General features: G+C 45.9%; 1 protein-coding gene across 1 annotated transcript in view; it reads left to right on the top strand.

Annotated features, from left to right (window-relative positions):
- Window positions 1-23,572, top strand: part of LOC112885372 (protein DETOXIFICATION 16-like) — a 47,312-nt gene that overhangs the window by 519 nt on the left and 23,221 nt on the right. The window lies entirely within an intron of this gene.

The raw sequence follows: 23,572 nt of genomic DNA, 5'->3' as shown, positions 1-23,572 counted from the left end.
TGCTTCATTTTTCATGACAAATATAGCATAAAAACACACTAATATTTTTAGTACCTTACACCATTTGCAAATTCAAATTTTAAACACATGAGATGAATAGAAATTCAAATCCTAATAGTCTAAATTTAAAATAACTTCTAAACTAAACTAAAGCTCAAATAAACTTTCATCCAAAATGAAAGTCGTAGATTTTCAAATTTTCTACAACTTTTGTATTTAAAGTTTCTAAGTTTCTATTCGAAATTTTGAGAAAATTTAATTTTAATTCCAGCATGTCTCTTTCTCCCTCCCCTATTCTATCCGTCGAGGGGCAGCGGCCGCCGGCTACCTGGCCGGCGATGCCTGCCGCTAGCCATGCCAAAGGGCAGCGCCCGACAGGCCCGCGGCCGAATCGCCCTCCCCTACCCCGAATCCACCCATGCCCGATGCGCGCGCGCCATGTGGCCGTCGATTCCCGACGGCCGAGCCACGACGGGCCGGCGACGCTGCGCCCTTGCCGCGGCATTGTCCCGGCCGCACCTCCCTCAGCTTGGCCGCGCTCAGCCCCTTCTCCCCTTGTCTGTGCGCCTATAAAAGGGCTGCACCAAGCCCCTGCTCACACGCATCCGAGTACTACCACCACCGCGCCATTAGCACCTCCACTCGACCTCACCGTCGAGCCCCACCTTGCGCTCCACTTCCACCTGAGTCAAGCCCCTGAATCGGTTTTCCATATCCCCCTGAAGCTCCTCGACTTCCCCACGCCACTCCTACCTCGCCAAACAGCCGTTGGCAAGCCACCTCCACGCCGCCGCCCCACTGCTCCCACGGGCAGCCCAACTCCGGCCATCTCCAGCCCCAACTGAGCCCACCTGCATGTAGCCCTCGCCGTTCTCGTGCTCCCCCACTGCTTTCCCCTCGCCGCTGGTGAGTCTCCTCGCCGGATTTCGACCAGGAAACACCTAGCCCTGTCCAAGGACTAATTTGCAATCGCCGAGTTCTTTCTAGGGTCCCTAAGCAAAAACTAGGGGCCTATCTGCGAGACCCTATTTTCTTTTTTTCAAAAATAGTGAACTAATAAAATCAATCTAAAATCATTAAAAAATCAGAAAAATACAAACTAAAACTTTTTGTGACTCTCTTGATGAATCCTACAACTTTTGCACAGAAGAATGACCGGTTACAACTATAACTTGATCTAAAACTAATTTTGTTTTAAATAGCCCATAAATGTATCTCTTGATCTAGGATAGTATTGTGATGACTTTTGGACTGTAAGCTAGTTTCTGCTTGTTAAGATTTGTGTAAAAATCTCAAGGCTAGAACAAGTCTCCACGAGTAGTTTTTGTTGGACCTTGTTTGATGTATTATTTTGCTAGAGTTGTTTGTTCATGTTGTTCTTCTGATATGTTAGGGTTGAAATTTTTATAGTAGAGTAACCTTGATGCATAAATGCTATGGACAAAATTTTGGAACTTTTTACTTCACTCTAATTTGCTCATATGTTTTTAGTTAAGAAAAACTACACTAAATCAAAGTAATTAGTTCTGGTGCTTAGAAAAATAAGAAATTTTAACCAGAGACTACCTTTGAGAAGATTATCATGTTGGAAAAGTTTGAGACATAAAAACTTTGTGGAACTGCATGTAGAAATAAATCTTGATTAATGTAGATGTATCTTAGCTTATTTTCTATGCTATGTATCTTGCATACTAAAATATGAAAAATTTATAGTAAACTTACTATAAGTTTAGGAGTACTCAGTAAAATGTTGAGCATCAATTTTTGCATGGTATGATTTGTATAAATGGATTTTGATCCTAGCCGTAACTGTTTAATGTATTATTCATGATTAATCTGCTCAATGAAAATAGCTTAAAATTTTACAGTGAGTTTGTACTAAGTAATATGCTCTACATAAAAATCTCAATACTGGAAACTATCTCTAGTAGTTGTTTTATTTTTAATCCATGCTTACTTTTGAAAAATAGCTGTTTATGAAATGATAAAATCCCTCACTTACTTAATGAAGTTAGTTAATCTAGATACTACTCGATAAATAACTGTCCAAGTAAAAGAAAATGAAATGCTTTACAACTTAACTTGAGTTTTATTGAATTAGAACTTTATAGTGAAATAGTTATTTATCTTGTACCATTAAAAGAACTCATACATATGCATTCATATAGAATCGACGACTTTCGCTGATGGAACCTATGAGCTGGTGCCGGAGTCTGAGAGTGAGCAGCGCGAAGCTCAAGTTAATCTAATTGAAGTTGCTAAGGACCCGAACCAAAGTTCGGAAGAGCCCAAGGTTAGCTTTACTCAGGAAGACAAGCCTCGGAGCATAACCCCTACTTTTAAACTTATGCAACTTTTACTTATATATGGTATTGTGCATTAAGTTTGTAAGAGTGGATTGAAATCCTAGATGTATGATCATAGGTACCTATGATATGAATAGTAGATGTGTCGGTTGCTAGATTGCCATGCTAATAGGACCCTGGTGTTAGATCCGGGCCTACGGGACTGTGCGCATAGCGTATATTTCCTAGGATAAGGGATGGGACATGGCCCATGCCCTACATCTGTTGTAACTGCTCGTAGCGTAGTAGGAATACAGTAGTAAAACTAGTCGGAGACAGTAGGAAACTACTTGAAAACCACTCGGGTAGGACTCCTAAACGTGTATCCGACTAGGACTTCCATGTAATCCTGTCCCCCAGACTATATAAGTTACTAGTTCTGGTGCTTAGAAAATTAAGAAATTTTAACCAGAGACTACTTTTAAGTAGATTATTATTTTGGAAAAGTTTGAGACACAGAAACTTTGTGGAATTGACTGTAGAAATAAATCTTGATTAATATAGATGTATCTTGACTTATTTTCTATGCTCTGTATCTTGCACACTAAAACCTAACTCACCATAAGTTTAGGTGTACTCACTAAAATGTTGAGCACCAGTTTTTGCATGGTTTGTTCTGTATAAATAGATCTTGATTCTAGGAGTAGCTGTTTAATGTATTATTCATGATTAATCTGCTAAATGAAAACGGCTCAAAATTTTACAGTGAGTTTGTACTTAAGTAATGTGCTCTACATAAAAATCTCAAGACCGGAAACTATCTCTAGTAGTTGTTTTATTTTTAATCCATGCTTACTTTTGAAAAATGACCGTTTATGAAATGACAAAATCCCTCACTTACTTAATAAAGTTAGTTAATCTAGATACTACTCGATAAATGACTGCCCAAGGAAAAGAAAATGAAATACTTTACAACTTAACTTGAGTTTTGTTGAATTACAACTTTACAGTAAAATAGTTATTTATCTTGTACGATTAAAACAACTCATACATATGCATTTATATAGAATCGACCACTCTCACTGATGGAACCTACAAGCTGGTGCCGGAGCTTGAGAGTGAGTAGCGCGAAGCTTGGATCAATCTAACTGAAGTCATCAAAGATCCGAACAAAAGTTCGAAAGAGCCCGAGACTAGCTTTACTCAGGAAGGCAGGTCTTGGAGCATAACCCCTACTTTTAAACTTATGCAACTTTTATTTGTATATGGTATTGTGCATTAAGTTTGTAGGAGTTGATTGAAACCCTAATTGCATGATCCTATGTACCTATGATAAGAACATTAGTCTGTGTCGGTCGCTAGATTGCCATGCCCTACATCTGTTGTAACTACTCGTAGCGTAGTAGGACTACTCATACAGTAGTAAAACTAGTCGGAGACAGTAGGAAACTACCTGAAAACCACTCGGGTAGGACTCCTGGGCGTGTATCCGACTAGGACTTCCATGTAACCCGTTCCCTCAAGACTATATAAGGGTGGACAGGGACCCCCTCCAAACAGGAGATCACCTGATCACCACCTAAGGCAATACAAACCACACAGGACATAGGTATTACGCTCTCAGCGGACCGAACCTATCTAAACTTTATGTTCCTTATATCTTCAAGTTCCTGATCCTGGCGACACCCTACCTACAAACTCACCACCTCAAGGGTATTGTCGGTGTTTTACCGGGCTGCCCACCGAAGGGTATACCCAAGGTGGTAAATTTAGATGAGGAGATGCCGAGATCAGGAACTCGAAGGTGCAAGGAACACAAGATTTAGATAGGTTCGGGCCACGAGATGTGTAATACCCTACGTCCTGTATGGTGGTTTGTATTCCCTTGGGTGTAGAATGATCTTGATGATCTGCCTTGAATGGGTCCCTGCTCCCCTTATATATCCGGGAGGTCAGGGTTACAAGAATCCTAGTCCAATACTAGATAAGGAATCGTAACCGAATACAACTTGAGTAGATTCCTTCTGTACCGACTAGTTTTATCTCCTATTTATACGAGATAAATAAGAGATAAATGAGGTAAATCAGAGATAAGACGGGCTTTATCCCTTAAGCCTATTTAAACTACGTTATGTACACAGCCCCGTGGCCCCGGGTCTGACAAGCCTCCGAGCTCTTCGTAGCTGAATACTGCAGGCTTCTCGAGTACTTTTGAAGTAATCTTCGTCTTGATGTGTCGAGAGTTGAGACCACGACTTTCGCAAGCCTCCCTCCCTGAAACAAATATGGGATTTATTTTTCTAATGGAAAAGTTGTGGATGAACATGGAAGCAGTTAATTGTGATTTTGTGAACACGGCGAGGAGCTCGTAGAGTCCAACAGTATGTAAAAAGGCAAAAAGGCTGCTGCTCGATTCATCACAGGGGGCAAACAGAGTTTAAGAACGAAAGGGGAGGGGGCAAAAAGAGAAAAACCAATTCTTCTTCGAGTACTTACTTGGCTGCATCGAAGCTATGAGGTGCTCATGCTCCGAATTACTTCTTTGGTATGGTGTGCGATTGAAAAATCGCACTCCATATGGAGTAGCCCCCGAGCCTTAGGTTGAATCGGAGAATCAGGCTGGGGGTCGCATTAAACTTGAATCTTCCTTACTTACTTTTTCAAATAAATTTGAAAAAATAAGTAGTCGATGCCACGTATCTCGCAGCCCCCGAGCCTTGAATCCAAATATCTCAGGTTTAGAAATAAGGATCCAAAAGTCGTGGCATGCAGTGTAAAAATATCCATATAGTAAAGAACTGATGTGATGATACAAATGATGGAAGTTAGATCTGGAATTCGAAAATCCCCTTTTTTCGGGACAATTAACCCTGAAAAAATGATTAATCGAATATTTTATCTAAACAATCCATCAAATGACCCCTCAACTTCTGAATATTCCTTGAAATGACTCTTCAACTTCAAAACAGTAAAACTGCATCCAACCGCTGGTTATTTAACCCCGCGGTAACATTGAGTAAAAACTGTGCTTCTAATCTGCAATTCGCCAAGAACCGCCAAAATCCCCCAAATAGAGCCGCACTCCGCCTTCATCCTCTTGGAGAACCCCAATCCATCCAAATCTCCCCGCCCCTCTCCCCGCAGCCCCCGAGCAACTCGTGGCGAGCGGATCTAGAGATGGCGCCCAAGAAATCAGAGAAGGATGGGAAGAAGAAGGAGGCGCAGCCGCCGTCCGGGGAGTGGACACACAGTAAGTGCTCCCTCAATGACCTCAATAAGCTTGTTTTCGAGGGATTGCTCCAAGACAAGAATCTTGTCAATTGGTGCCCTTCATTTTGTGAACCTTTCCCCATGGAAAATGTAGATGAAATCGTCACATTTTACCATTTTGCTGAACGGGGTTTGGCCCTCCCCTCGTGCTCTTTTTTCTGTGGCCTTCTTTACTACTACGGGCTTGAGCTCCATCATCTCAACCCAAATTCCATTTGTCATATCTCAATCTTTATCCATTTCTGTGAAGCCTTCCTCGGAATCGAACCCCATTGGGATCTTTTCCGCTTCCTAATCCAAGTAAAACCACAACCCACCTCCAAGAATCCATCTGTTGTAGGGGGCACCGGCATCCAACTTAGACAACATGTCGGCGACAAATACCTTTCGTACAAATTCACCTCCAACATTCCCAGGTGGAAAAATCATTGGTTTTATATATCAAAAATCATGCCCCCCAACTCCTAGAAAAATCAAATAGACCACCTGTTGTAAGGTCGGAGTGGAATATCGAACTTCCCAGGGGGGACATGGATCAAGTTGAAGAGTTGCTAGACACCATAGCGGCTCATAAGGAGATGGGAGTGATCGGCGCATCCGTAATGTTCTCCTTCTTCAAGCACCGAGTCCAGCCAATCCAGCAACGCCATATACTTGGATTCAAGTACAAGGGCGCTGAAGATCCATCTCGCATGTGCGCAGAGGAGCTGACGGACGAGGCTGCACTCACCCGGGTGAGGCGAGTGTACTGGATGTGGATGCGGTTCCCTACGTCCCGCAGCTGTTTGCTGCACAGAATCTTGCGAAGCCGGTAAGAGTTCGACTACTTTATGTTGAAAACATATTCTGTTCTACCACTGCTAACTAAGAAACTCCTGCAGGGTCACATAGAAGTGTACCGGAGCTACCCTCCGCAACCCGACATTCCTCGACCAGACCATCTTCTCCCCAGTGCCGCGGCCGAAGCGAAGAGGGCTACAGTAGCCGAGACTCTGCCCGGCAGCGAGTCCACTGAAGGCAGAAGCCTCCTGGCAGAAGAGGAAGCCGAAAGGGAGGTGAGAAGAGGCAACTCCCCCGGACCATACGTGGAGTTGACCAATACTCTGCCGTCGGTCCACAGGGTTGCCGGGTTGTGCGCAAACGAAAAGCGCAAGAAGTCGAGTTCTCCAGATATGAATATGCTGCCTTGTTATCATACATCAATAATGTTGCATGCTGATGTTTTCCGTTTGCAGTCCACCCGCTTCTCCACTGTGGCAGAACCGCCTGAATTATTCCGGCTCAAGTGCGCTAGTCACCGCTATACAGACGATACTAACTCAACGCACTTCAAACGTAACAATCCATGGGTCTATCGGGTCTCTGCCTGATACAACCACGGTTCAACAGGATCGAAGTAGGTTTATCTCGCACGAAGGCGAGTTTACAATCACACTACAGCTCACCAACTTTTAATTTACAGAAATAATAAATATTATTACAAACTATTTCAAACTTAACGTAAACTTATACAAATGTTGTTTGAAACCACAAGCTATGCAAGCTTGTGCCAGATTCACAGCGAAAGAAAATTAACACGCGACTACATACGTCACGAAAGTTGACACCACGCTCAGCCCGAATCATGGCGTCATTCCGGAGGGTCATTGCCAGCCGAGGACGGATCCCACTCCACGGACCAGCCAAACGGAACAGAGAATGGCCAGGTTGGACTATCCGTTTGGTTCTCACAGGTCATACCTGAAAAGCGGACTAGCAAGACTGAGTATGCTAATACTCAGCAAGACTTAACCGAGATCGGGTATACTTAGCCCAAAACTAGACCATGGGGGATTGAGAGGTTCTGGTTTTCTTTTTGCTGAAAAGCGATAAAGAGTATGATCTAACTTTCATGTTTTAGCTTTCAGAATTCTAATTTTATTAACCATTCTAGGTAAGCACCTATACTAGGCAAGTAAGGTAGAGATTAGCATCCATCAAGATTATTCCAACAATACTTACTGTTCTTACTCTATGTGGCAGAAGGAGCAAGCAGTCTCAATCTCCGTGAGAAACGGACGATTCTGAATCGAGTTTCATAACCTTGCAAGGGTAAACCTAACTCACACGCTTGGAACATCCAATGATCATTCCGAAGCAACCGTTTGCCTTTCATTCCGACTCGTGGATCAGGACCACCACAAGCGACTGTAGGACCATACGCTTATCCAATGTGCAGGACGTACGTCTATAGCGTGACTACAAGACCGTACTCCTGTCTGCTGTGCGGAACATACTCCCGCACGTCGGTGCGTGTGCGAAAAAAACCAAATTACGAGTGGTGGGAGGTATGTCCACTCCTCGGGCCGATTGGTTACTAGGTTTACCGCTTTCCATATTTCACGGCATATGGCCAGTACTTTCAAACGCTTAACCACAGCTACCACACACTGCGACCTTATCAACTTTTATCAACACAGACGGGGTAACTTTCCAAGTCATGATACTGCACATGACCCCGTCCATCATCCTTATAGTGATTGCAGAGTAGTAAACATTCAATTCCTATATCGCGCGAGTGATAGGACATCACTCGACATCTGCCGGTCCTATTAGAAAAGCATCTATTCGATAAAGACACAGGAATATTACCAAGGTTCCTAGGATTCATGCATCTAGGGTTTCATTACAACTCCTAGACTTTAAGGCACAATACAGATATATATAACTTTATAATCACATGAACAGAAGCTAAAATGCAAAAGTTACACACAAGATACCCTTTTGCTAAACTTTAGAATAACTTAAAAACCATTTGGTTTCAAACCATACTATATTAACCAAAGTTGTAGAACTAAACTTCAAGAGTATAACAAAACTAGTTTGACAATTTTTGGATTTTTCTACAAATTTCTATCAATTTCACAAGTTGACAGCTTTTGCAAACATGATTGAAAGAGGAAATTGCAGAGAGGCTCTCAGGTTTTGCATATGGGACCCTAAAACAAAAACCTAAATTGCAATGTGACCCCTGCCAGGCCAAGATGGCGGCCGGCCGGCCTGACCGGCGTGTTCTCGCCGGCGGCGAGGTTGAAACAGGTCCTACACGATCTACAGGACGAGGTGCACACGTTGGTGGGTGATGGGCACAAAAAAGGGCGGCGGAGCATGGTCGACGGCAAGGAGTGGCGGCGGCGGTGGTGGCGCGCTCGTGTTCCCGGCGAGGGGCCGGCGAATGTGGAAGGATAGAGCGCGCACGAGCACCGTGGAGTTGTGGGGATGCGGTTTTGGTACCTATTTCGGCCGGAGGTGGGGCGGAAGGGGATCGTCGGTGTTGAGGGGGCCTCGGGCTTCTTCGGTGGCAGGGGCGGCACGGGATTCACCTCGATTCCGACCGAGGAGAGGAAAAAGCTCGGCTAGGGTGGGTCGAGGGGCAAGCAGGGGTGGGGAGGAAGCTTTGGGGCGCTGGAATTGGGAAGGGGTAGGGCGGGGCTGCGAGGAGGTCCGGCGGACGGCTCGGCGCTCGGCTTGACGCTCGTGAGGAAGAAGAAAGGAAGGTGAGCGAGGGAAGCTTGGGGTTGATATTTTGTAGAGGGGTGTCGTGCGGCAGAAGGGAGGGAGTAGGCACGCAACCGGGCACAAACCGACGGTGTCGTCACCATGCCCCGTCGGGCATCCTCGGCCGCGTGGCGGACTCGGTATTGGTGGCTCGACGTGGCGGGGCGGGGGAGAGCCAGCAGGGGCTACGCGGGCGGCGGGCGGGCCAGCTAGGAGCCACATGGTGTGGAGGAGAGCGGCGCGGGGTCAGCTGGAAGCTCGGAAAATGGCCGGCGAAGGCGGCGGAGTCACGGGCGGGAGCAGAGCAGAGGAGGAGGGCTGGAGGTAGAAGATAGGACTGATTTGCAAATTTTCCAAAAAGGTAGGGACTCCACTGTAAAGCCAGGTTAACTTTCAAACCATAGCTCAAATGAAAATGTGCCCTAAAGAAAAAGTGTAGAGCTTAGCAAGACCTACAACTTTGCTTTAAGGTTCAGTTTCAAAAGAGTGATGAATTTGAATCTAATTTAAAATTTGGCAAAAGTTTAAACTTCGGAGAAATCCTATTTAAAATCTACACTCCAAATGAATCCTTAGGGTAGTTTCACCTCTATTTGTGGTTTAAAAGTAAGTACTTGCTTCTTGCAAAACAACCCTTTACATAATTTGATTTTACCTACCATTCTCACACATTTTGCACCAAAGGACCTAAATTTTCTAGAATTACAAAAAGATCCTTTTGTATTTGCATTAAAGTTTTTAAACACACAAACAAAAGATCAAACATACAAACTTATACTAGAATTTGGGGTGTTTTAAATCCTAAGTACCTGAATGTCACAGCCTTCCCCCCTAAAAAGAATCTCGTCCCGAGATTCCGGAATAGGATGGAATCGGACGATCAGATTTGGAAGTTGGCTTGTAGGAAGTCTGGAAAATTTCGCTGAAGATATGACTCGGTCTCCCAAGTCGCTTCTTCTTCCGTGTGATGGTCCCACTGAATTTTTAGCATCCTGATGGTTTCTCTTCTAGTACTTCTCTCTTTGGTGTCTAGTACTTTGATCGGATGCTCGGTATAAGTTAGATCAGATTCGATTTCGATGGCTTGGGGATCGATGATCGATGATCTCGGTAGGAATTTTGATGCACTTCCTAAGTTGAGATACATGGAAAATATTATGAATGGCCGCTAGTTGAGGAGGAAGTTGATGACGATATGCTACGGGTCCACAGATTTCGATAATCTCAAAGGGTCCGACATATCGAGGGGCAAGTTTTCCTTTTACGCTGAACCGTTGAATACCTCGAGTAGGAGATACTCGAAGATATACGAAGTCTCCAATCTAAAACTGTAATGGTCTCCTTCGTATGTCAGCGTAGCTTTTCTGTCGAGATTGAGCTGCTTTTAGATTATTCTGAATAGTCTTCATCTTTTTCTCTGCTTTAGTGACAAGGTCAGGTCCAAAGATTTTACGCTCGCCGGTTTGTGACCAACTTAAAGGAGTTCGGCATCGGTGACCATATAATGCTTCCAACGGAGCCATCTTAAGACTTGTTTGATAACTATTGTTGTAGGAAAATTCTGCCAATGACAAGCATTTGTCCCAATTTTTGTCGTACTGAACTACGCAGGCTCTAAGCATATCTTCTAGAATCTGATTTATCCTTTCCGTTTGCCTGTCTGTTTGAGGATGATATGCGGAGCTTCGGATTAACTTAGTTCCAAGAGCATATTGAAGTTGTTCCCAGAAATGAGAAATGAATTGTGCTCCACGATCAGAAATGATCATCTTAGGTACTCCATGGAGATGAATGATTTGATCTAGATAGATTTCAGCATACTTTTTGGCGTTGTACGTAGTATGCACGGAAAGGAAATGGGCAGTTTTGGTTAATCGATCAACGATTACCCAAATAGAGTCATGTCTCTGGGAGGTGTTGGGTAAGCCAACGATGAAATCCATGCTAGTATCCTCCCACTTCCAGGAGGGAATGGGTAGAGGTTGAAGAATACCAGCAGTTTTTAGATGACTGGCCTTAACTCTTTGGCAAATATCACATTCCGAGACATACTTTGCAATTTCTCGCTTCATACGAGTCCACCAAAAGTTCTATTTCAAATCCTGGTACATCTTGGTGCTGCCGGGGTGCATAGAGAATTTGGATAGATGGGCCTCGTCCAATATCTGCTTACGAAGCTTATGGTCCTTGGGTACAACGATACGCTCGTTGAACCATAGAACTCCTTCGTGATCTACTCAAAAGTACTTGTACTTTTCTTCTCCTTGTGCTAACTTCTGCTTGATGATTCTGAGCCCTTTGTCACACTGTTGCGCCAGAATGATGTTATCCCCAAGCGTAGTTTCAACTGAGAGATGGTTCAAGCTACCTTGAGGAATGATCTCTAGATTGAGCTTCCTCATCTCCCGACAAAGAGTCTCATTGAAAGCCTCTACTGACAAGCAAGGGCAATGTGCCTTGAGGCTAAGTGCATCCGCAACAACGTTGGCCTTGCCTGGATGATAGTGTACTTCTAGATCATAATCCTTGATAAGCTCTAGCCAGCGTCTTTGCCTCATATTTAGATATGCTTACGTGAAGATGTACTTGAGGCTTTTATGCTCAGTATAGATATGACACTTTGTACCCATCAAATGATGTCTCCAAACTTTAAGTGCATGGATGACAGCTGCGAGTTCAAGATCATGAGTAGGATAGTTCTGTTCATGAGTTCTGAGTGCTCGCAATGCATAAGCAATCACTCGGTTGTCTTGCATAAGCACACAACCAAGTCCGATTCCTGAAGCATCAATAGATGTCAAAAGGTTTGGAAACATCTGGTTGAGCCAGAACTGGGGCAGTAGTGAGATGTGCTCTGAGGGTGTGGAATGCATCCTCACATTTCTGGTCCTAGGAGAATTTAACTCCTTTCTTTAGTAATTCAGTCATAGGCTTGGCTATTCTTGAGAAGTCAGGAATGAAACGACGATAATAGCCAGCTAAACCAAGAAAACTACGGATCTGATGGACTGACGTAGGAGGTTTCCAATCTAGCACTTCTTGGACTTTATTTGGATCAATGGATATACCATCACTGGAGATAGTATGTCCTAGAAATTTAACAGTATCCAGCCAAAACTCGCATTTGGAGAATTTGGCGTACAAGTGGTGGTCTCTCAATCTTTGAAGAACAATATGGAGATGGTTCGCATGATCTTCCGGATTTTTGGAATAAATCAGAATATCATCAATGAAGACCACTACGAATTTGTCAAGTTCTTGCATGAAGACAGAGTTCATGAGATACATGAAGTATGCTGGTGCATTGGTAAGATCAAACGACATGACCAGATATTCATAGAGTCCATATCTGGTGGAGAAGGCTGTTTTTGGAATGTCACTTGGCTTGATCTTAATTTGATGATATCCGGAGCGAAGGTCAATCTTAGAGAATACCCGGGCTCCAGCTAACTGATCAAACAAAATATCAATGCGGGGCAAAGGATATTTATTTTTGATGGTTACCGCATTGAGGGGACGATAGTCTACACATAGCCTTAAGCTATTGTCCTTTTTCTTCACGAATAGGGCTGGACAACCCCATGGTGAAGCACTCGGACGAATGAAACCCTTATCAAGGAGGTCCTAGAGTTGGATTTTTAACTCTGCCAGCTCATTGGGTGGCATACGATAGGGCCTCTTAGAGATGGGGGCTGTGCCGGGTTGTAGTTCTATAATAAACTGAATATCTCTGTCCGGGGGCATTCCAGGTAAATCATCTGGAAAAACATCTGGGTATTCACAAACAATAGGGATGTCCTTTAACTTGATCCCTTCTACAGCATAGCCACAAGAGTTGATGCATTCCCATTGTGGAAGATAGAGAATAGTAGTTTCATGATCGGGTGAATCTATCTCCACAGCTCGGGAAGAGATATCCAATGGCACTCGGTGCCTAGTCATCCAATCCATGCCTAGGAGGACATCCATTCCTTCTAGGTCCAATAACAGTAAATCTGTTTTTATCAGATTGCTACCCAACTGAATTGGCACCTTTCTATAAATTTGATTTGATGCAATTTTACCGCCAAGTCGCTATTATATAGGCTCCTTTAGTAGGATAGAAATCCAGGCCTACTTTTGTTCCACACTTTGAACTGATAAAACTATGGGTTGCACCAGAATCAAAAGGTATAATCACGGGTTGATGGTTTATAGAGAAAGTACCCGTCATTATTGGCGCACCCTCAGGGAGTTCGGAGAGAGCTGTGAAGTTCACCCTCGCCTGGCGACTTGTACCATCTACTTCTTGCCCTTGCCCTTGTTGTTCGGGCTGGATGTTTGCCGTTGTAAAGATTTCCTGGGTTGAGGACAATCCCGGATGAAATGGGACGAGCTGCCGCAGTTGAAACAATGATTGTTGTTGTTTCCTTGATTGGACGGCGGAAAGCTCGGCCTCGGGCCTTGCTGCTATTGCTACTGGGGTTGTGGTGTCGGTGGCCGATTGAAGCGAGCCTGCTGGGGAGGCCTGGCTACCCATCTGCCTGGTAGATTGTTTCGGGGAGGAGCTCGGGTAGCAGTGTTCTAGACCAACCGATACCTTGGTGGTTGCGCATTTGATGGTCCCATGGGTGCCTTCCGTTTCTTTTCTGCTCGGTGGGCTGAGATGCAATCCTCTTGAGTAATGGCTATATTGACCAATTCGTTGAAGTTGTCGGCCCTTACCAGGTTCAGCCGTTCCTTAAGCTTTGTATTCAGGCCACGGCGAAAATGATCCGGTTTACGGGCATCAGTATCCGCATGATAACCCGTATACTGACACAGGTGATTGAAAACCTGTGCATACTGCATGACAGTGCGGGTTCCCTAGGTCATAGTTAAAAATTCATTGAGCTTTCGCTCAATGAGTCCTTCTGGAATATGATGCGCTCTGAAAGCGGTCCGAAATTCGTCCCATGTGACAATATGACCAGCTGGCTGCATGGCGTAGTAATGGTCCCACCATATGCGGGTGGTGCCGCGGAGTTGTTGAGCCACGAAGAGTGCCTTTTTCGCGTCTGAGCATGGTGCAGACAACAATGAGAACTTGGACTCTAAAGTGCGGAGCCATGCGTCAGCATCAAGGGGCTCGTCTGCTTTATGGAACAATGGGGGCTGGGTGCTGAGAAAGTCTTAGTAACCAGCCGATGGATGTTCTTCACGGCCTCGGGACGGGTGATGAAACTGGTTCATCTGGGCCTGTACTAGCTGGTTAAGGAGTTCCGTTTGTCGTACCATGACTTCCGCTAGATTTGGCGGTGCTTGTGGCGGTTGTTGGGAGCCGCTAGCTTGGTCTGGCCGAAAATCTTCCAAGGTTCCACGTGTAGCTCCAACCATCTGAAACAAAGGAGATGTCCATTATCAACAACGTATTCTTGCTCCTATTTTTAGAAGATATACCACTGCTAAAAAGATATGTAGTTTACATATTCTGTTTAACCAACTCATTCAAGGTGCAAAGATATTGAAACAAGACAACGGAACACAAGGCTTGGATTACAAAGCAGATACTGGTTGTCCTTAACATATTACATCAGGGTGGTCCGATTACTACGGGTCAAGCCATACGTACACATGCCATTTATATTACAGCAACTGGCCCTAGGTCCAGGTAACTACTCACTACTTATGTCACAACATTCTACACTAGTTACATCTGAAAGATTGATGATTTGGATGGCCTAGAAATCATCAAGGTTGCCTACGGAGGACTGGCTACCGGCAGAGGAGTGATCTGGTTGAGGGTTAGGCTCTGGGTTTCCGTGCTCGGAGTCGAGATCAGAAACTCCCTCAATTTCTTCTGGTTCTTCTTCTTCACCTTCAGGTGCTTCACGTACAGCAGGAGGTGCTGGCTGCTGCTGAAGTTCGTTGATGTGAGCGACGGCGTCGTCAACCTTAAGGATGAGGTCGTTGTAACACCCTAATGTAAAATTCTAAGATTTATAATGAATTTAATTTGGCTTCGGTAATTTGGTAAGGATTTATTTTGCCTAGCTTTCATTTAATTATAATTTAGTTCACAAAGAATTAAAATTTATTTTAGGTTCAACATGTTTGTGCATTCATGCTGGTGCATATGTTTTATTTGGTTGAGTGCATAGGAGTTGAATTCAAATTTGATTTGAAATCAAATAGATTTGAGTTGGTTAGAAAAAGAAAAGGAAAGGAAATAGGAAAGCAACCCTAGCTTCCAGCCCAGCCCGGCCTGCTCCTCTCCTGCCTCTCGGGCCGGCTCCCTTTCCGCTCGGCCCACCTCCTCCTCCTTCTGCGCTCGGCCCAGCTCCCTCACCCCGCCTCCCCAACAGCCCAGCCCGCGCTCTCCCTCTCTCTTCCTCTGACACCCCGACCCCACCTGTCGGCGCCCGGCCTCCTCCTTCCTTTCTTCCTCCTCGCTCCACTGGCCGCGCAACGCCCGCCCGCGATCCCCGCCGGCCTTCCCAGAGCGCTCCCCCCCCCGAGACCCCCGGCTTTCCCCTTTAAACGCAACCGCAAACCCCCTACGCCCTTATCCCCTACCCGCGGCCGCCACCCGAGCCCTAGCGCCACCATCCGCTCGCTCCTCCACGCAGAGCTCCCTGCCCCACCGTGGATCGGCCGCCCTGCTGCGCCCTAGACCCGGCCAAGGCTCGCAGTAGCTCCGCCTCGGTGCCAGGAAGCTTCCCAAGGCCTTCACCCGCGACCCCGGCCCGTGCAACGGCCGGAATTGCACCAGACGTTGCCGCCGGTATTTTGCTCCGCCACCTCGATCCCTCACCGCCGGTGGTTCCCCGACCCTCTTGACCCCAGTAGCGCCACCGCAGGAGCACCACGAGTCGACCCGTGGAGTCCAGGAGCCTGGAGGACCTCTGCAGCAGCTTCTTCCCTGACTCCGACCCGTCCCCGCCGCTCGGACCTCGCCGCCGGCCACCCTGCGCTGCTTCTCCGGCCAATCCGAGCCCTCGGTGAGCACCAGCGCCCTCTCCTGCCCCTTTTGCGTTGGATGTAGTAGATCGTAGCCGCTCCTGCAGTCGGAACACCGCACGCCGGCGTTCCACCGCTGCTGCTCCACCGGGGCGAGCTATCTGCAGCACTGCACCGCCGCCACATCGCCCTGTTTTGGCTTGCCTTTGCACCGCGCACGCGCGCGGCCCCGTTTGCGCCCTTTCCTGTGCCCAGAACAGCACGCACGCGCGCACACCGTCGAGCTCCGCCTTGCAAGAGCTACCGCCACCATCGCAACCGCGTCCCCGAGCCTTGCCGAGCCCCGCCAAGACCCTAGGTGGATTACGCATGTCGCGTAGCCGGTCCCAGACCCAAGCCCCACTCGATTTGGCCACCGGAGCGCCGGAATTGGCGAAGTCCGGCGAGCCTGAACCGCGCGCCACCGCGGAAACCAGTCTCTGGTGACCAGCGCCCCCACCCCGCGCGCCCAACCGACCCGAGCCGTCCGATCCAGAGCCCGCGGTCAAGATTAGATCGCGTACCCTTTCAATCCGAGCCGCGAGATCGGGATCCAACGGATCAGATCCAAGCGTACCGGTTCGTCTCTCATCAAATCCTAACTGTTAGATCCAGATCCAGCGGACCAGATTCCATCGTTCAGATCGGACCGTCCGAACCCCCCGCTGCCAGTTCGGACCGTCCGATCCAGATCGGGTCCGAACTGTCCGATCCTGATCTGACGGCCCAGATTAGAAGGTACCGCTTCAGCCGTGCGGTTTTGCTAAAAAGCCCCTGAGTTTCCTTGAAATCAACCCGCAGTCCACGTTAGTTCAAAAGTAGTTCCAGTTGAGCCCCTGTTTTTGCACCGTAGCCCCTGAGCTTTCTAGATTTTGGGTCCGCCGTCCAGCCCTGTAGTTTTTGCATGTTAGACCCTACGTCTATAGTTTAATTATGTATAAGTCCTCAATTTGCACAGAACCCCCTGGAACTTCCTATTTCCTCACAGTTAAGTCCCTGGATCTTGTTTTAGCCCTAGTTTACGCGTCTTAGCTCCGTTTTGAGTGGTTTTCACACCCACGTGATCGTTGTAACGTGTAGAATAGCTTTAGCTCAGTTTTGTGTGCTATTTTATTATATTGTTGTACTGTTTCTTATCTTTTGCCATTGTTTGCATGTATGTGCACGTGTGGACCATGTTTTGACATTACGATCGTGAGTAGACGTTGAGCCAGCGGAGGAGTACCAGGAGCCACCTTCTTCAGACGCGTTTGAGCAGCAGCCAGGAGAGTTTGAGGAAGGCAAGTATAACATGAACATCCTATCACTTTTAAATACAATTTCATATTGCATTTTAATACTGTATGCCTATAAGGATTTCCTAGCCACTTTTATCCTTTATATAAATACCTTGGGTTGCATTTTGGTTAGTTGTGCTAGGTGCTGCGCTCTCACACATTATGGTCCTTTTAATTAAATTTGATTAATGGTATATGCATCTTGATTCTGAGAGTGGCCCTCTGTGCTGTGTGCTTGAGCGGCTCATGTCTCGTTAAAATATGTTTTTATAGAAACTTGGTTTAGGGGGCCAGCACGGTGCTTAGTGCTTGGTTGGCCACTCTCCATAGGGACCGGTTCATAGAGCGATAACCTGGGACAACCGCGCAACCACAAGACTGGAATGGGACGGTCTTGAGTTACTAATTAGGTCATTTTTGGTTGGGAGTAACTTACCTGCGGGGCAAGAGGGGTGGTAAGCTTCTATGGCCCTCGCGCTACGAGGCTTGGTCTGTGCTATGTGCTTGTACCCCCTCGAGGCTTGCTCCATGGTTGCTGATCTAGAATCCTTAGCGGTTACACCTTACCAACGTGTTCTTTGTAACGGCCTCGTAGTGTGCTTGCTAGTCATCTCACCTAAGGAAGTGTGATGAGCAACTAGCGTAGCTCACGAGTTGTGGGTAAAGTTGTGCAACCTCTCGAGAGTGTAAAACTGGTATACCAGCCGTGCTCACGGTCATGAGCGGCCCAGATCCTCCGTCTGATTAGTGGGGTTTATCTTTGGTGGTTTGGCTTGGATTTCAGTAGACTCATGAGTAATTTTAATTAATTATTCAGTAACCTGGGTTATGGTAATTCATCCACTGGTAGTAATTAGCTTTAATAAAATTGGCCCAGATTAAAAGCTAACGCAGTTGAGTCAGCTAACCGTAGAGCCTCATAGTTTGTGTTATACTTATTGAGTACAAGTTGTGTACTCACACTTGCCTTCTCTACTCTTCTGTTCTCTTTGGGATATCTCCGACTGCTGCTCAGTACCAGGCGACGTAGAGGACTACATCAGCGGACTCGACGACTTCTAGGCGTTTGTCTCCCAGTCGACGTCCCTGTGGCGCCCTGTTATTCATGTATTTATTTTACGCTTCTGCATTCCTTGAACCGATTCTTGATTCGGTTGTAATAAAGAATTCATCTACAATTTATACGCTTTATTTCGTGATATGTGTTGTGATATCTTGATAATTCTGTTGTATATATGCGTGACTTGATCCTGGCGCATATATGATTGCTCGGTTTATGTTTTTATAAATCGGGTGTGACAGTCGTGGACTTGCTCCTGGAGAAACTCGATAATATTGTTACGTTGAGTGATTATTGCATCACGCTCATTGATCTGATCCTCCCGATGGACAATGGTCTCGTTTGGCTCTGCAATAATTTCCTCCTTTTCCGTGACCAATGCTTGAAGCTCTTCTATCTGAGTGACCTGTCGATCAGCATTTCTATAGTGACCTTTAGCTACACCGGTCAACAGACTCATACCGTGGCGCAGCACAATCTGATAGTGATGTTGGGCATTCATGAACCTGATGGTACTACGGAGCGTCTCTTCAGCTAAATCTCCCAGCATGTGACCATAGTGAGCTATCCGGAAATTCTACTCGGGATCACTGGCATCTATTGCAGGAAATAGGCCGATAGGATGCCCGGCAACTTCTGCGGGATGCTGGTCGCAGAAAGTGTGGATGGCCTGAAGAGCTGCAATCTCAATGGTGTCGACGAGATGATAGCCCACCACATCGACTTCGATGGGCTGCTAGTGAGAACGAAAAGGGTGCTGAGGAATGGTCATCTTAACTCTGCACCGAGGAACACCTTCCTGCCTATATTCCACTCCATCATACTGTGGGGGCTCGGTGTAGAAGAATAGCCTAAGTGATTCCCATAAGAGACGGGGAAAACCCTCCCAGTGCAAGGCATTGGTATGGAGATGCCCTGCGTGATCCCAAAAGACGTTTGAAGGAGCCACCATCTGAAGCAAGAATTCAAATGGTGAGATTTGAAGGATGCCAAAAACTCAACTAAGGCTGCCACAAGAATCCTATTGAAACCACAGTAAAGGTAGACAACACACTATGTGTCCTTAAAAGAACAACACATTGAATGCACTTACTTTGCTTGATGATAGATTATGCATGCACGTACTATTCGACCTCACAACCAAAACAATTGCCAAATATCTTTGGACTTATGTGGTTAATTTTGGTGGCACAATATTTACATCTCTCTCTAATAACTAATCGGTAAGTCCTATCCATTTAACCTCTTAATCGTGGTTGGTGTACCTGCAGAAGACCATATTTATATAACATGAACCTTTCATGGCAGGACGACAATTTCCACCGTACGGACGATGTTAGCATACGTTACATCTGCAACGTATTCACGGGGTTCCGTTTAAAACGGGGGTATGAACAGCGATCACCATACCCTGTGCCGAACCATATACTCCCAATATGATCAACTAATCGTTGATATATTGGCAGCATCTCAAGTAAACCACTGCTTGAGAAACAGCGTTTGGTTTGCATCACCGACAGGAAAGCCAAGCTCCCTCAGTTGGCTGAGGTTCCTTACCTTCTTACCTTCTTATCTCAACATGGAGGAACAAAACAATACGAATAGATTATCTAGGGTTGGTTGTGCTCGAAAGTAAGTTTTGATAGAAAGTAGTGCTGCAAGTTAGAACTGATTATACACACACACACACACACACATATATATATATATATATATATATATATATATATATATTAGTAGCCACCTGATTACTCCCATATGCCCTAGGGCTTTACGATCTAAGCACCAACCTTAACGAATCCAATGTGATTTGTAAACTCTTTTGTTAAGCAAATTTTATCCTGAAAATATTTTTAAAAGCTGTTGCAATTGTAGTGCCGATCGTAAGAGTAAACCTGCAGCTCTGATACCAGCTGTGGCAGAACCGCCTGAATTATTCCGGCTCAAGTGCGCTAGTCACCGCTATACGGACGATACTAACTCAAAGCTCTTCAAATGGAACAATCCATGGGTCTGTCGGGTCTCCACCCGATACAACCACGGTTCAACAGGATTGAAGTAGGTTTATCTCGCACGAAGGCGAGTTTACAATCACACAACAGCTCACCAACTTTTAATTTACAGAAATAATAAACATTATTACAAACTGTTTCAAACTTAACGTAAACTTATACAAATGTTGTTTGAAACCACAAGCTATGCAAGCTTGTGCCAGATTCACAGCGGAAGAAAATTAACACGCGACTACATACATCGCGAAAGTTGACACCACGCTCTGCTCAAATCATGGCGTCATTCCTGAGGGTCATTGCCAGCCGGGGACAGATCCCACTCCACGGACCAGCCAAACGGAACAGAGAATGGCCAGGTTGGACTATCCGTTTGGTTCTCACAGGTCATACTTGAAAAATAGACTAGCAAGACTGAGTATGCTAATACTCAGCAAGACTTAACCGAGATCGGGTATACTTAGCCCGAAACTAGACCATGGGGGATTGAGAGGTTCTGGTTTTGTTTTTGCTGAAAAGCGATAAAGAGTATGATCTAACTTTCATGTTTTAGCTTTCAGAATTCTAATTTTATTAACCATTCTAAGTAAGCACCTATACTAGGCAAGCAAGGTAGAAATTAGCATCCATCAAGATTATTCCAACAATAGTTACTGTTCTTACTCTATGTGGCAGAAGGAGCAAGCAGTCTCAATCTCCATGAGAAACGGACGATTCTGAATCGAGTTTCATAACCTTGCACGGGTAAACCTAACTCACACGCTTGGAACATCCAATGATCATTCCGAAGCAACCGTTTGCCTTTCATTCTGACTCGTGGATCAGGGCCACCACAAGTGACTGTAGGACCATACGCACATCCAATATGCAGGACGTACGTCTGTAGCGCAACTACAAGACTGTACTCCTGTCCGCTGTGCGGAACATACTCCCGCACGTCGGTGCGTGTGCGAAAAACCAAATTACGAGTGGTGGGAGGTATGAACACTCCTCGGGCCGATTGGTTACTTTATAAGTGCAATAATTTGAAATACTGGGTTATGCACCAGGGCTTGCCTTCTTGAGCGGGGCTAGGGTCAGGGATGTCAAAGACTTGTGAACTTTGGTTTAGGGCTTCAGTTATAACCTCGGCAACGTTCGCAGGATCTTCAGAAAACCCTTGCTCGGGCTCCGGAACCAGCTCGTAGACTCCGTCATCGAGTGTCGCTGACTCTACATGATATGCAATGGTTTGAATTCAGTGGTTCTTGAGTTAAGAATTTTAATTCATGGTAAAGTTGCAATCTAACAAATTAATAAATGCAATTTCATAAAGCAGGAAGTTTGAATTCAAACCTACTATGTGTACTTTAATTCAATTATCAAATTAATTGATTTAATTGAATTAAGTTAACAAGTTTGATTTTTATTTTGAAATTCACACAGGATCTGGTTTTGAATTTTTGTGCCTAAGCTTACTTCTATCAAATAAGCTTACTGTAAAAGTTTCATAAATTTTTGAAAACAGAAACTAAATTATTTGAATTAAATTCAAAATTCAAGTTTAAATTCAAACCTTAGGCAAAACAGTGCTATAAATCTTGAAAAATTTAACTATGAACTAGTTATCAACAGATTAACACATGGTAAAAAGATCTAAGTATGAAAACCTTAGTAGCATGCTTGAATAAATTTAAACCATCTCAAGCTTGATTGGCATAAACTTAAATGAGTTCAAGTTAGGGTGCAGAAATTAAGGTGAAATTTTTACACAAACTTGCATACGCTTTAGACATGCTGCACACCAAAAATCAGATGAACAGAAGCTAAAATGCAAAAGTTACACACAAGATACCCTTTTGATAAACTTTAGAATAACTTAAAAACCATTTGGTTTCAAACCATACTCTATTAACCAAAGTTGTAGAGCTAAACATTAAGAGTACAAAAAAACTAGTTTGACAATTTTTGGATTTTTCTACAAATTTCTATCAATTTTACAAGTTGACAGCTTTTGCAAACAAGACTGAAAGAGGAAATTGCAGAGAGGCTCTCGGGTTTTGCATATGGGACCCTAAAACAAAAACCTAAATTGTAATGTGACCCCTGCCAGGCCAAGATGGCGGCCGGCCGGCCTGACCGGCGTGTTCTCGCCGGCGGCGAGGTTTTGGCGAGGGGAAACGGGTCCTACACGATCTATAGGACGAGGTGCACACGTTGGTGGGTGATGGGCACAAAAAAGGGCGGCGGAGCATGGTCGACGGCAAGGAGTGGCGGCGGCCGTGGCGGTGCGCTCGTGTTCCCAGCGAGGGGCCGGCGAACGTGGAAGGATGGAGCACGCACGAGCATTGTGGAGTTGTGGGGATGCGGTTTCGGTACCTATTTTGGCCGGAGGTGGGGCGGAAGGGGATCGTCGGCGTTGAGGGGGCCTCGGGCTTCTCCGGTGGCTGGGGCGGCACGGGATTCACCTCGATTCCGACCGAGGAGAGGAAAAAGCTCAGCTAGGGTGGGTCGAGGGGCAAGTGGGGGTGGGGAGGAAGGGCGCTGGAATTGGGAAGGGGTAGGGCGGGGCTGCGAGGAGGTCCGGCGGACGGCTCGGCGCTCGGCTTGACGCTCGTGGGGAAGAAGGAAGGTGAGCGAGGGAAGCTTGGGGTCGATATTTTGTAGAGGGGTGTCATGCGGCAGAAGGGAGGGAGTAGGCGCGCAGCCGAGCACGGACCGACGGCATCGTTGCCGTGCCCCGTCGGGCATCCTCGGCCGCGTGGCGGCCTCGGTACCGGCGGCTCGACGTGGCGGGGCGGGGGAGAGCCAGCAGGGGTTGCGCGGGCGGCAGGCGGGCTAGCTAGGAGCCATGTGGTGTGGAGGAGAGCGGCGCGGGGTCAGCTGGAAGCTCGGAAAATGGCTGGCAAAGGCGGCCAAGTCACGGGCGCGAGCAGAGCAGAGGAGGATGGCTGGAGGTAGAAGACAGGACTGATCTGTGAATTTTCCAAAAAGGCAGGGACTCCACTGTAAAGCCAGGTTAACATGCAAACCATAGCTCAAATGAAAATGTGCCCTAAAGAAAAAGTGTAGAGCTTAGCAAGACCTACAACTTTGCTTTAAGGTTTAGTTTCAATAGAGTTAAGAATTTGAATCTAATTTAAAACTTGGCAAAAGTTTAAACTTCGGAGAAATCCTATTTAAAATCTACACTCCAAA

The sequence above is a fragment of the Panicum hallii genome, chromosome 3 (assembly GCF_002211085.1).
Source record: "Panicum hallii strain FIL2 chromosome 3, PHallii_v3.1, whole genome shotgun sequence".
In the NCBI taxonomy this organism is placed as follows: domain Eukaryota; kingdom Viridiplantae; phylum Streptophyta; class Magnoliopsida; order Poales; family Poaceae; genus Panicum; species Panicum hallii.
This window is presented reverse-complemented; position numbering and strand designations above follow the sequence as displayed.